The sequence below is a fragment of the Nematolebias whitei genome, chromosome 7, assembly GCF_014905685.2.
Source record: "Nematolebias whitei isolate Nwh7 chromosome 7, NemWhi1, whole genome shotgun sequence".
Taxonomy (NCBI): Eukaryota; Metazoa; Chordata; class Actinopteri; order Cyprinodontiformes; family Rivulidae; genus Nematolebias; species Nematolebias whitei.
In genome coordinates, this window is record NC_056504.1 from 51249261 (window position 1) to 51262142 (window position 12882).

Sequence of the window (12882 nt, forward strand, 5' to 3'; positions counted from 1 at the left end):
GTAGAAGGAGGTGAGGACTGAGCTTCCAGACCAGCTCGTCTCAGCCGTCTGAGGAAGTAGAGTCTCTGATGAGCTTTCTTCATCAGGCTGGTGGTGTTGTTGCTCCAGCTGTGCTGCTGATCTCTTGCCTTTCAGCTGCTGTATACCCATATGATCACTACAGACTCATGTTCAAGCTGCTGTTTAATATATGGATTATTTTACATTAGCACTTAGTGTATATTTTAGATCCTTGTATATTTGTCCTTTTTGTACTTTATATTCAGCTTTTGCTATTTTTAGGTGTACCTGAGACCTTGGGTACACTATTTTGTCCCACCTCATGTACCACATGTGATGTGAATAACAGTAAAGAACCTTGAAACTTACATAGAATCCAAACTGTAGTGTTTTTATATAAACACCAAGCATGAGTTTGACGTTACACAAGAGCTGAATTATCTTTACTGACTCAGCCCCCAACCGTCTGAAAGTACAGCTCAGAACCTCTGCCATGTGGCAGAAGCCTCGGGCACGAGGTTTCATCATGTTTATCCCAGCGGTGTCCCTTTAGTGTGGTAGAATTTGGAAGGCATCTTTAATCCAGACGTTTCCTGACAGAGGATATAGAGCTAGAGGGGATTTTAAAATGACTGATTAGCTATCAGTTCATAGAAAGAGGCAGTTTAATTTATTGGAAGAGTGAAAAGGGGCAAAGATTACTGCAAAAAGCCTGTTTAATAAAATGCAAAGTGTTGACGGAGCTCTTCCACAGTGATAATTAGTCCAATCAGTAGACTCAGAATAGCATTTAGAAAACTATTAATTATTTTGTTATTGACAAGTAATCATACACCGTAATTTCCAGATTATAAGCCACTACTTTTTTTTAACATGCCATGAACCCTGCAGCTTTTACAGTGCTGTGACTAATTTATAGTTTGGTTTTAATGTGTTAACGAGCGTCAATCCGCCAAAACATTTAGCCTCGTCACAGCTGAGCACTCACGTAGCTGCCCAGTACACGTCTCTGGGGGGAGTGGGGTGGGGGTGGGGGGTCCTCGTGACTCAATGAGACTATCTGTATAAATAAAGGTAAAATAATCAGACCAATGAAATTACCAAACAGGTCACAGTGGACCAACGGAAATTCGAATTATCGTAAATCCAATGCACGAACGCTAAATTCTTCCGATCAGTTATTTTGCACTTCATGCACCGACCCTTATCATGGAAACCACAAAGAAATGCAGATGATGCAGCTTTCAAGTTAAAGGTGATCGATCCGGCTGTTGAAGAAGGAAACAGAGCTGCTGCACGTAAGCTAGGTGCCAACGAATCGATGGTGAGATGTTGGAGACAGCAGCGCGAGGAACTGAGTCCACGCAAAAAGACGACAAAAGCTTTCAGAGGTTAGAAAAAAAAAAAGGCAGATGGCCCGAACTTGAAAACGTTCTTGAAGACTGGGTGAACACAGAGAGCAGACGGCCGAGGTGTTTCCACCGTGCAGATCCAACTGAGACAAAACAATCGTCACAGAAAACAAGACTGAAGATTTTAGAGGTGGACCATCATGGTGTCTCAGATTCATGAGATGGAAAGGTCAAAGAGCAAAGCATCAGTGACTTCTCCTGGTAGGCCACTGTGTTCATTTCATGAACAATCTGAGGTGCTTTAACAGCTGGATGAATTTATATTTGCTGAAGACTTTATTGACTGAGCCCCAAACAAAGGGACACCCAGCGACTGCTCCTAAGAGAAGCAACTCGGTGAGCCGTGCAACATTTCTGCCATGTTTCCATCTTGTTGTTCGCAGTAAATCTTTCAGTCATGCAAGTCTTTGTTCTATTTATGTATTTTCTTGTGTTCAGTGTTTTGCCTGCAGCCGTTAATTCCCTTCCATCATCTTTACATCATTTGTTAATGCACACCTGTTCTTCATCTGCTCATTAGTCTCAGCTGCACTCATGTAGTCATCACCCCTCCCAGTATAGCCACACTGCAGGTTCACCATCACGTCTCATAATACTGTTCGCTCACTGGTTTTTGCTGCTTGCGTTTTTCCGGTCTGACTAGTTGTTGATGTGTCGTCTCACTGAGCTGTGACTACTGGGAGACGAGATGAAGAAAAAACCCTCACAATTGGAAAAACGTCATGCATTAATGTCGTTTTAGTAAAAATGCATGGATTTACAGCGTCCGTCTCTGAACTCTGTTTACAACGAAGTGACCACTGAGCTGTGCGGCTGCAGTTTGAGCTGCCGCTTTTTCTGTGAACAGATTTCAACATTATACTCTTGGCCTTTCACATTATTTGGTTGTCTATCTTGGCCCTCATATGATAATATTGTTCTCACCTCTTCAGAAAATAATTTCTTCACGTTCAATACTTTCTTCTTCTTCTTTCGGCTGCTCCCTTCCTCAGGGGTCGCTACAGTGAACTGACTCGGATGAAGACAGTAATTGTTTTTATGTCCTTCCTGACACGACCACAGACACCGAGCTACCACAGCCCTCTGTGTGGAGCAGAGAGCTTCATCTAGGGCACCTGGGGGAGCAGATGGTGGGGGTTAAGGGCCTTGCTTCCCTAACCTCTACACCACCACTCCTGCAGGTATCAAAATGCAGCTCCAGAACTCTTAACATGAGTTGCTGACGCCTGCAGAAAACTGTAGATGGTTTCAAGACTGGTCGGACACATCAACAGCAAATTTGTGACTATTGTGAGAGAAGAGATGTGAATTTTCTGAACATGTTTCAAAATAAACTGGCAGACATGCGCACCTCTGAGACTCACAGTTGAGAAGCTTGAAAGAGTCTCAAAACATTCTGGAAACATTTGGGGGACTCTCATCTTATTTACCCTTTATTTATTCTCACTGAATCATGAGAACTCATTTTCTAGAGAGACCTGTTTGGGAGCAGGTGGTGGAGGTTAAGGGCCTTGCTCAAGGGCCCAGAGTGGGGCGAAGGAGGGTGGAGGCAGGTGTGGGTGTTTCACCTTTTCCACCCACATTTTGATGTTATCAGCCCGGGGAGTTGAACCTGTGACTTTCCGATCACAGGCCATGTTCTCTAACCGCTGCACCACCACTCTTCATAAATATCATTTGCCAACTTTTCACATCCCAGTAAGAAACCCGGTTTATGCTTCATTGTTTCTTGACTTTTATGTTGTAATTCGTGCTTGACTTTCAGCGTTTTGTTTTTCCTAATGTTTAAGTATTAACTTAAGTTATTTACCTTATTTTCTATGCCTTGAGTTCTTATCACCACTTCACACCATGACAATTTTCTGGCTTCCTACTCACAGTCATGTGGCTTTTTTACTTAAATAATTGGTATGAAGTCTGCCCAACAAAATATAAATATAACTTTTTTTGATGATTACTTCCTCTGGTGTTGGATGCTGTACAGCTGGAAGGATTTTTACTGAAACCTTTTTACTTTTGGGCATTTGTTATGAAGCGTAACCATGGCAACAAGGTGGTTTTTACAACCGGAAGCAGCTGATTAACATCTCAAAGTTCAAATAATATCTCAACTACAGCCCAAAATCCAAAATGAGTTGAAGAGGAGGTACCATGGATGCATTTACATCTACCTGCCAGCAGCGCTCTAGTGCCTGACCACTCAGATCCTGGAGCTGGTGGGAAACATGGCTCGTGACAACAAGAGGACCAGGATCACCACCCGACACCTTTAGCTGTCTGTCTGCAAAGATGAGAAGTTCAACAAGCTGATGGGAGATGTGGCCATCACTCGAGAAGGGGTTCTGGTCGGCATTTGGGTGGTCCTGCTGCCCAGGAGGACTGAGACCCGCCGTGTCTGGGTGGACAGATTGGCATCTGCTATTCTTCAGATCCGCTGAGGGGATCCTTCCTGCCCCCAGCCATCAGCAACTCTTCAATGAAACCAGGATGACGACTTACAACATTTCAGTTCCCTTTGATAAAGTATTTTTGAACTGAATGGAACTGATTTGAAGGTAAACGTGTCGGTATGACTGTTAAGATGAGCTCCTGGAAGACAATGTGTGGGGAGATGATGTGGAATGATGCCAGGCACGGTGCAACAAGTTTTAATCTTAGTCCCAGACTGTTATCTGTATTGTAATCGTGTGCTTCTGTCGACGCCTTAAGAAAAGCCATTACCTTGGCATTTTGTGGCGTCCTTGTAGAAATAGTTGTGGCAGCCTCGGTGTATGTGTAGAAGGCATGTAGCCGTAGGTTAGCAGTGGGCGACAGCAGTTACGCTGCTTATGTCATAATAGGATCTGACGATGAGTCATTCACAGCAGAAACAACAAACGCTTCTCTCTTCCCTCCTTTCATCTTCACTACCTCCTCACATCTCAGCATCCTTCTCTTGTACACACTTTTCATTGATTCTGTTTGTTTTCAGGTGCTTCTTCATGTAACCACCTCCTAATCTCTTTTTATGTCTCATCATGCATCGTCCTCTCCTGCGTTTCATCTGTCTGCTTGTATCTGTGGGACTTCTCCTTTCTCCCATTTTCTCCTTCCTGTTTTATTCTTGTCCTTATTTTTACAGGTTTTCTTACTTGTGGCAGCTTATTGGTTTTATGTTTTTGCATAATTTCCAACATTTCTACTTTGATTATCAAATATTTCTACTTTTCATACTCATGTTTGTTTTTCCTCTCTAAATAAAGATATATATCTTACAAGGATCATTTTAGATTTAAATTTAGGCAGTCAAACTGCCCTCTCTTTATTTTTCAGTTATCTTTTACCAGATCTAAGAATGTTGCAGTAAATTAATCTGCAGCAAACTGGAGAGTGTTTGAAACGTTTCCAGACATGGTTTTGCTTCTTTCAGACAGAACAAAAGTGGAGAACTGTAGAAATGTTCAGTTAGTTTCCCCCTAAATGTTTGATGTTGTTTGTCACGGTCGGTGTTAGGATGGACTCAGATGCAGGTGACACGAGGCGCTCAGGTAAAATAAAAACGTATTTATTTACTACACTAAAGAAAAAGCTGACCTTGTGGCCAAACCTAAGATAGCATGTGGGACAATGGGGAGGACAGAGACATAAGACGAGACCAATACAACGAGCTGCTGGTGAGGTGGTGACTAAAGACTGCTTATATAGTAAAGTGAGGGAGAGAGGAAACACCTGGAACTGACAGGTGAGAGTGGCAGGCAGGACTGGAAGAACTCTGAGAGCTGACTGAAGACAGAATGAACATGAGACAGACATGATTTTTATTACTTGCGTGATTCCTTGTGCATGTTCCTTTGTACTGGAACTCTGTCACAACAATTTCCTGCAGGATCAATAAAATTCTGTCTTATCTCATCTCATCTCATCTTATCTCATCTCATCTCATCTCATCTTATCATATCTTATCTTATCTCATCTCATCTCATCTTATCATATCTTATCTTATCTCATCTCATCTCATCTCATCTTATCTTATCTCATCTCATCTCATCTCATCTCATCTCATCTTATTTCATCTTATCTTATCTTATCTTATCTCATCTCATCTCATCTTATCTTATCTCATACACTGAAAGGATGAGAGTATAAACTTTCCTGCAGAAACTTTGATGGGGACTTCCTCATTGTGGCCATTTTAAACATTTGATTTGAAAGTATTGTGTGTTGGAGTTCACTAAGTGTCTCACACTATACCAAATTTCAGCTCAGCACATTAAAATAAATAAATAAATAAATAAATAAATAAATAAATAAATAAATAAATAAAAGCAATGCGTTATGGTTATTTTTTTATTTTAAGCTATGGTGGCCACCTTGGATTTTTGATTTGAATTCAGAATGTGATGTGGATCACTGTCAGCTTCCACCACAACACATTTCAACTCAGTGTATTTTAAAATAGCTGAGATGTCATATTTTTCCCTTTTAGCTAAGGTGGCCATCTTAGATAATGGATTTGCATTAGGAATGTAAAACAAGTTGCTCTCAGCTATGACCAAACCAAATTTCAGCTCAGTCGCTCAAACAATGACTGATTATGATCAATTAAAAAGAAGCAGACTCTATGAGCTCCTGATTAATTAATAAAAGGAAATATTGAGACTTGTAAAAGTTTCTGATGGGAGGAAGTTGGATCGATGTATTTGGTACTTTTACTTTCATTGTGTCCTAACTTTTTTCTGATGTATGGCCCCAGCCACCCAGTGGACAGAGGAGTTTAAGTGACCCCCTGCTTTCTGTCGCAGTCCTGATTAAAATCTGCTGTGCTTGTCCTGAGCCGATTGCCTCTCTGAGTGTGTGATTGAATTTTCCCATTTATTTTGAGCCCTTTAAAGCTGCATGAGTCATATTGTAACAGCTCACAAACTTATCACAGTGTTGGCTAGTTTGATTTTCTTTTTTGAAATTTGCAGAGGCATGTTTTTCACTCTGCCAAACTGAAATTAGACTTCTGCTGATGGACAGCAGATTTATGAGCCTCAAAATGAAATTTTTGTCAACACATGGCTCAGACTGCAAACGTTGCAAACCATAGTTTTGTATCAAAAGATTCCTCCTGAAAAACCTCAGCTTTATAATTTTTCTCCATTTGTTGGCCTGCCAAGTCACTTGGTGCTGCAGAATGAAGGTTGTTGGAGCTCCATCCTTCCTGATATCACTAAGGTCATCAACTTATCAACTTGCAGCCTCCTCCTTTTTCCCTGCTTGCACTGTGGCAGATAACAAAAGGGGCAACATGTGACAAAAGATCATGTTCAAATTAAGATCCTTGACTTCAGGGTGACATGATTTCACTGCATAACTGGAAACTGGGAGTGACCGTCTTTTCTCCTTGTTGGTTCACCTCCATGTTTCTCTTTTCGTTTTATTTGGTGCTTTATCACAACAAAACCAGTTTCCTGTTATTTTATCATTTTCTGCATGTGCACAACAAACATCAAGACCCCCCCTCTCTGGTTTACACAAGCCTGGCCATCCAACCTACTCCTCATCCCAACCATGGGCATCTCTGCCACCATTATCTGCCAGCAGAGGGGAACCATTTGTTAAAGCAGAATGTTTTATCTGCTCGCCTGTTCATTTATCTCCACTCTGTCCCACATTTAAATTACCGCATGCCCTGCTGCACCACCGAGTGCCGCCTGATGTGCTTAACTGTGTCTTTGTGTTGTTTTGCTGCAGCATCCACGACACTTCTACTGCACGTTCTTCTTTTCCTGCTTCTGCACCCTTTAATTATCCGGCTATAATTTATCCATCCTAAAGCGCTTCCCTTTCAATCTGCAGCCCTTCTCTTCTGCGCTGAATCATGATAAACACCTACATGTGCTCTTGTGGCAGCACATTCCATGGTAATTAAATTGTAGCATTTTTATGATAATTTAGCAGCTGGTAAATGACGGCTTTTCCTAGCTAAATAAATGATGGCGAGTGTGTGGAAAGGTTTTATAGCTGCTGAGGAAGACATGACTAATCAAGACACGTGTCCAACATGTAAAGTTATTTCTCTAATAATTCCCTCACGGCACCTCGTCTGCACGGCACGTCTTTTTATTTGCTTTCATTCTCTTCTTGAGGTTAGAATGAACAATTTTCTGCAATCCTGCACAACCGTTGTCTCCGGGGTCTGATTAATGCTCCGTGAGCTTCAGAGAGCCTTTGTGTTTTGTTGCAAGCCATTTGTTTGACAACAAGTTTTAATGTGAATGAATCTGAGAACGTGTGTTGTAGCTTTGGAGTTTGGAGAGTTTCTCATCAGTAAACCTAAAAGGCACCAACAGAATAAATAGTGTGTATCTGAAACCCAAGTTCTGCAGGCGTTTTATTTGCACATCCCACTCAGTATTGGCACGGTGGTACGGCAGCTGACCTGTGACCAGAAGGCTGCATGTTCAATTCCCTGCCATGTTTATGTGTCATAGTGTTCATGAGCAAGACGACTATCCCCTAAGTGCTCCTGGGGCACCAAAGTAACTGCCCGCTGCTCCACCTGGATGTATCTCACAAGTGATGGGTCCAAAGAAAGGACACAGTTTATCATTGTATGGAGCCATGCGAGGCTGATAACACTCATCACATTAACATGGTTCATACGGGCAAATACAGCAAAGTGAACATGGGGCTGGACTTTTAAAACCAAAAGTAACTTCAGTAAACAAACGTGATGATGATAACGCATGACATCTTTTCAAGAAAACAAAGAACAAAATGCAAACGTACAGAGAACAGAGCCCGCAGACCAAAACATTTACTGTTGGCTGGAAAGGCCACTGTAATCTGAGTATTATTCAAACAGTCACATCTCTCAAAAACCAAGGAATAACCTCCACGTTGGCTCTGAAATTATGACTCAGCTTATCAGAAAACAAGGTCTAGATCAGTAGAATGCTTTAAAATAACAATATCTGCATGATTTTTTACTTGGTAAACTTTATTTTATTTTATAAGTTTGACATTTGTTGTAAACTAGTGCCATGTGCACATATAAACTGAAAATAAATAAATGAAACCGTTAACATTCCTTGAACAAATGGTAGATAGTTCAAAGAACCTTGTCACTGACTCCAGAGAGCGGCTTGATTTCACCAGTTGTTGTCAAAGTCCTCAGTAAAATTTAGTTCAACACGTGCTGCTCTTACTGGGAATGACTCAGATCCCACCACACCAAGTGTTACCAGTTTCAATTCAGTTCACTTCAATTTGATTCATAAAGCCCTTCAAAACTCCCCAATGGAACAAAGTGCTGCACAGTTTAATACAAAAAATCTAAAGTACACTCATTTAATAACACCAGAAGTAATATAGAAAATAATAAAAAGATGCATAAAACAGTAAAACCATAAAACCCAAAAACTAACAAAAGACAAAGAATAAAAATGAGTTTTAAGAGAAGAGTAAAAATGATGCCCGTAAGTGCAAAGGTATTTGTTCCACAGGATTGGCCCCACCAAGGCCCCTCTGAGCTTACCCCCAGTCTTGGGTACAGGTAGGAGCAGCTGGTCAGCAGACCTGAGAGAACGTGCACGTATGCAAGGATGGATCAGCTCAGACAGATAACTGCACAACCGACTGGGTGGTGGTGGGTGTTCAAAAAATGCATGAACGTGATGAGGGACCATGAAGACACAAAGAGCAGAGAGGCAGCAAGGACGTACGTTTTCAGTTCTAGAATCAAATCACACCATGCTGCTGCTGATCTGTTTCATGTTGCTGCTGATCTGTTTCATTTTGCTGATCTGTTTCATGTTGCTGCTGATCAGTTTCATGTTGCTGCTGATCAGTTTCATGTTGCTACTGATCTGTTTCATGTTGCTGCTGATCAGTTTCATGTTGCTGCTGATCTGTTTCATGTTGCTACTGATCTGTTTCATGTTGCTGCTGATCTGTTTCATGTTGCTACTGGTCTGTTTCATGTTGCTGCTGATCTGTTTCATGTTGCTGCTGATCTGTTTCATGTTGCTGCTGATCTGTTTCATGTTACTGCTGATCTGTTTCATGTTGCTGCTGATCTGTTTCATGTTGCTGCTGATCTGTTTCATGTTGCTGCTGATCTGTTTCATGTTGCTGCTGATCTGTTTCATGTTGCTGTGTTCGTTCGTACTCATCTGCTCACACAGACTCATGTTCGTGCTGCTGTTCATCGTATTGTTTTAATGATATTTGTGCTTAGTGTATTTTTGTTGATGTTGTTCTTAGTTCATATCTTTGATGTTATCACTGTTTTTATTTTACTTTTTATTGTTGGATGTAACTGGGACCCTGTGAACATAAATTCGTTCCACCTCATGTGGTGTGAATAAAGAATCTCTGAATCAAATAAACTTAACTTCTTAGACCCTAAATCAAAATAGGGTTAGATTAACACTTTATACAGTATATAAATACATATACATATACATATATATATATATATATATATATATATATATATATATATATATATAAATTAATTTGTACGCACCCTTTATGATTGTCTACTGTCTCTCTTGTCCACTGTTGTTATCATTCGTTAAAACCAGGTCTCTCTTGTGAATGAGTCTCCGAGGCTCAATGGGACTAACGTGTGTAAATAAAGGTTGAATGAATTGTGCTCTTTATTTTTCTTAGTTTGCAGATAATGCAAAGCCAAACTGTAGATTAACTTTTTGTCCTGAAATGGCCTTTAGCTACACTGAACTGTGCCGTCTAGATGTTAGCAGCACTCCTAATGTGTGTGTGTGTGTGTGTGTGTGCGTTGTACACGTGAGTGTCGCTGTCTTTGTATGAGAAAGTGTGAGATAAAACTGGGAGCATGTGTTGTTCTGTAATCATGTGTGTGTTGTTGTGTGTGTTGTCCCTTCTGCTCTGCAGTTTCAGCTCGCTGACCTCCAGACGTCCAGAGCGTCTCCACAGAGACTTCTCTGCCTTTTGGCCTTTTCTACAGTGGTGTGTGTGTGTGTGTGTGTGTGTGTGTGTGTGACAGCAGGGATGCGTAACCATTTCCGTGCATGCAGCTACGTGAAGCTGCTCCGTGATTGTTCCTGTTGCTGTAAAAACAGCTTCTTGTTTGTGATTAGCTGCTTCGCTGCACAAGCGTTTACTAATCTGTGTAACTAAATTAATGTTGAATTAATAATTAATTAATAGTTAATTTATAAATCTGTAGCAGTGCATTTAGTTTTTTAGTCCCATGCTTTTGGCCAAACGTTGGTCTTGAGATACGTTATATTTCAAAGCTATTTTAAGATTCTCTTCATAAAACATGTACTTGTCCAATATGAGTTAAAACATGCGCAGCTCGTCTCCACAGACGCCGCCGCCTGCCCATAGGTGTTTATAAAAACTACTCACTGACACAAGTTTCATGGTAAAACTGGTGTTTCATGGATTTTTATAAACTGGGCAGAAGGTTGATTGTCTCATTTACATTTTAATGAAACTTGAAAGTTTAAATTCTGGACCCACACTTTGATTCTTAGCTTCTCTCTGTTTAAAGCAACTTGTCTGGTTTTCTGGCAGCTGATAAATAAGAAACAAAACTTTACATCTTCAGTTCCAGTTTTGCTCCCAGTCCCAGCCCTCAAAACTAAAAAGGACAAATCTACTTTTTTACAGATATTAGCACAAATGTCTACAAGTTGTACAATTTGAAGGGCAGCATAGTGGAGCAGTGGTTAGAGCTGTAGCCTCTCGGTGAGAAGGTTGCAGGTTCCCCTTCTGGGCTTTCTGTGCAGAGTTACATTCTCCGTGTTCATGCGTGGATTTCTCCTGCTCTCCCCACACGGACCAAAAACACACGTAGGTCAACTGGTAACTCTAAACTGTTCTAGATGTGAGTGAGGGTGAACGTTGTTTGTCTCATTTGTCCCTGTGATGGACTGGGGACATGTCCAGGTGTCCCTGTGATGGACTGGAGACCTGTCCAGGTGTCCCTGTGATGGACTGGAGACATGTCCAGGTGTCCCTGTGATGGACTGGAGACCTGTCCAGGTGTCCCTGTGATGGACTGGGGACATGTCCAGGTGTCCCTGTGATGGACTGGAGACATGTCCAGGTGTCCTCTCACACAGCGCCTGCAGCAGATGGACACCAGCTCCCCATGATTCATGGGAGAAGCTGTAAAGAAATTGGCAGGAGACACTGATGAACTTGGACACAGATGTAATTTTCTTGTTAATTTTTAATTGTTTCCATTAAATAAACCAGTTAAGTAAATTCTCACGGTGCTAAAAATGTTCCTGTGCAAGTTGAGCATATTTAAAAACCGTAAGTGAAGCGTGTCGTCAGAGTGAAATGCTGCAGCTGCTGATACCTCGCTCTCATTTTTTAATATTAAAACCAGCCTTTGATGTAACTCACAAGCTGTAAAGAAATCTCAGAAGGTTTACAACAATCTAAGAATTAAAATAAATCTTAGAATTTACTTGGAAATTACATTTGCTTGAAAACACACCTCAGAAATGTGAAGCGAAAGGGACGGTGATGAGAACAACCGTACGGTGTGATCCTGTTATGAGGTTTGTTGAGACGTGAAGCTCTTTCTTATTTACTCCTCTCTGGAATATTCCAGCTGTCTTCTGCAGATGTTGCTCCTACTGGTTCCTATAGCCAGCACCGTGGAGCTGCATGTTTAGAGGTTGATGCTTTTTCTGTTATATCTCCTCTCAGCTGTGTTGTGTCTTTTCAGAAAGTTGAACGGTTTTTATTTTGTAGACTTTATTATTTCAACAACTGTCATGTCCACTTATTGCTTGATGACTTGCATCCATATCGGCCACTGCAGAAACCACTAGTGTTATTATTGATTTTAATAAAATACAATTCACGGTTCTATAAATTGCTGTTTGAATGCAAGATGGTGACATCATCAAACCTTGTTTTGTCAGGATTTGGATCTGAAACATGTATTCTGCTTTAATTCAATTAAATTCAGTTTATTTATGTAGCGCCAAGTCACAACAGAAGTCGTCTCAGGGCACTGAACAGAAACATTCATCTACATAAAGTCAATTTGTAACGTAATTATTTAAGGAAGTAACAGATTGTGTTGAGTCGTCTCAGTCTCCCATCCTGAGCAAGCACAGTGGCAACAGTGGAAAGGAAAAACTCCCTTTTAACAGGCAGAAACCTCCAACAGAACCAGCTCAGGACGAGCGGCCATCTGCTTTGACCGGCTGGTTTGAGAGGACAGGAAGTAATGTAACTGATGTAACTGTAATGTAACTGATGCATGCTCAGTAATCCAGGAAGGAGACACAGACACAGAATGACAGGTCCATGGAGGTGAGCAGGTCTTTCTATAGGAGGAAAAAAACATGTTGAGATAAAAATAATTACAAATACAAATTGATCACTTGAAACTTTTCATTTGATGAAATGTGGTCAGTTTGTCCTCCAGCAGTCTAAGCCTATAGCAGCAGAACTAAGGGACAGCTCAGGAAACCCAAGCCGACCC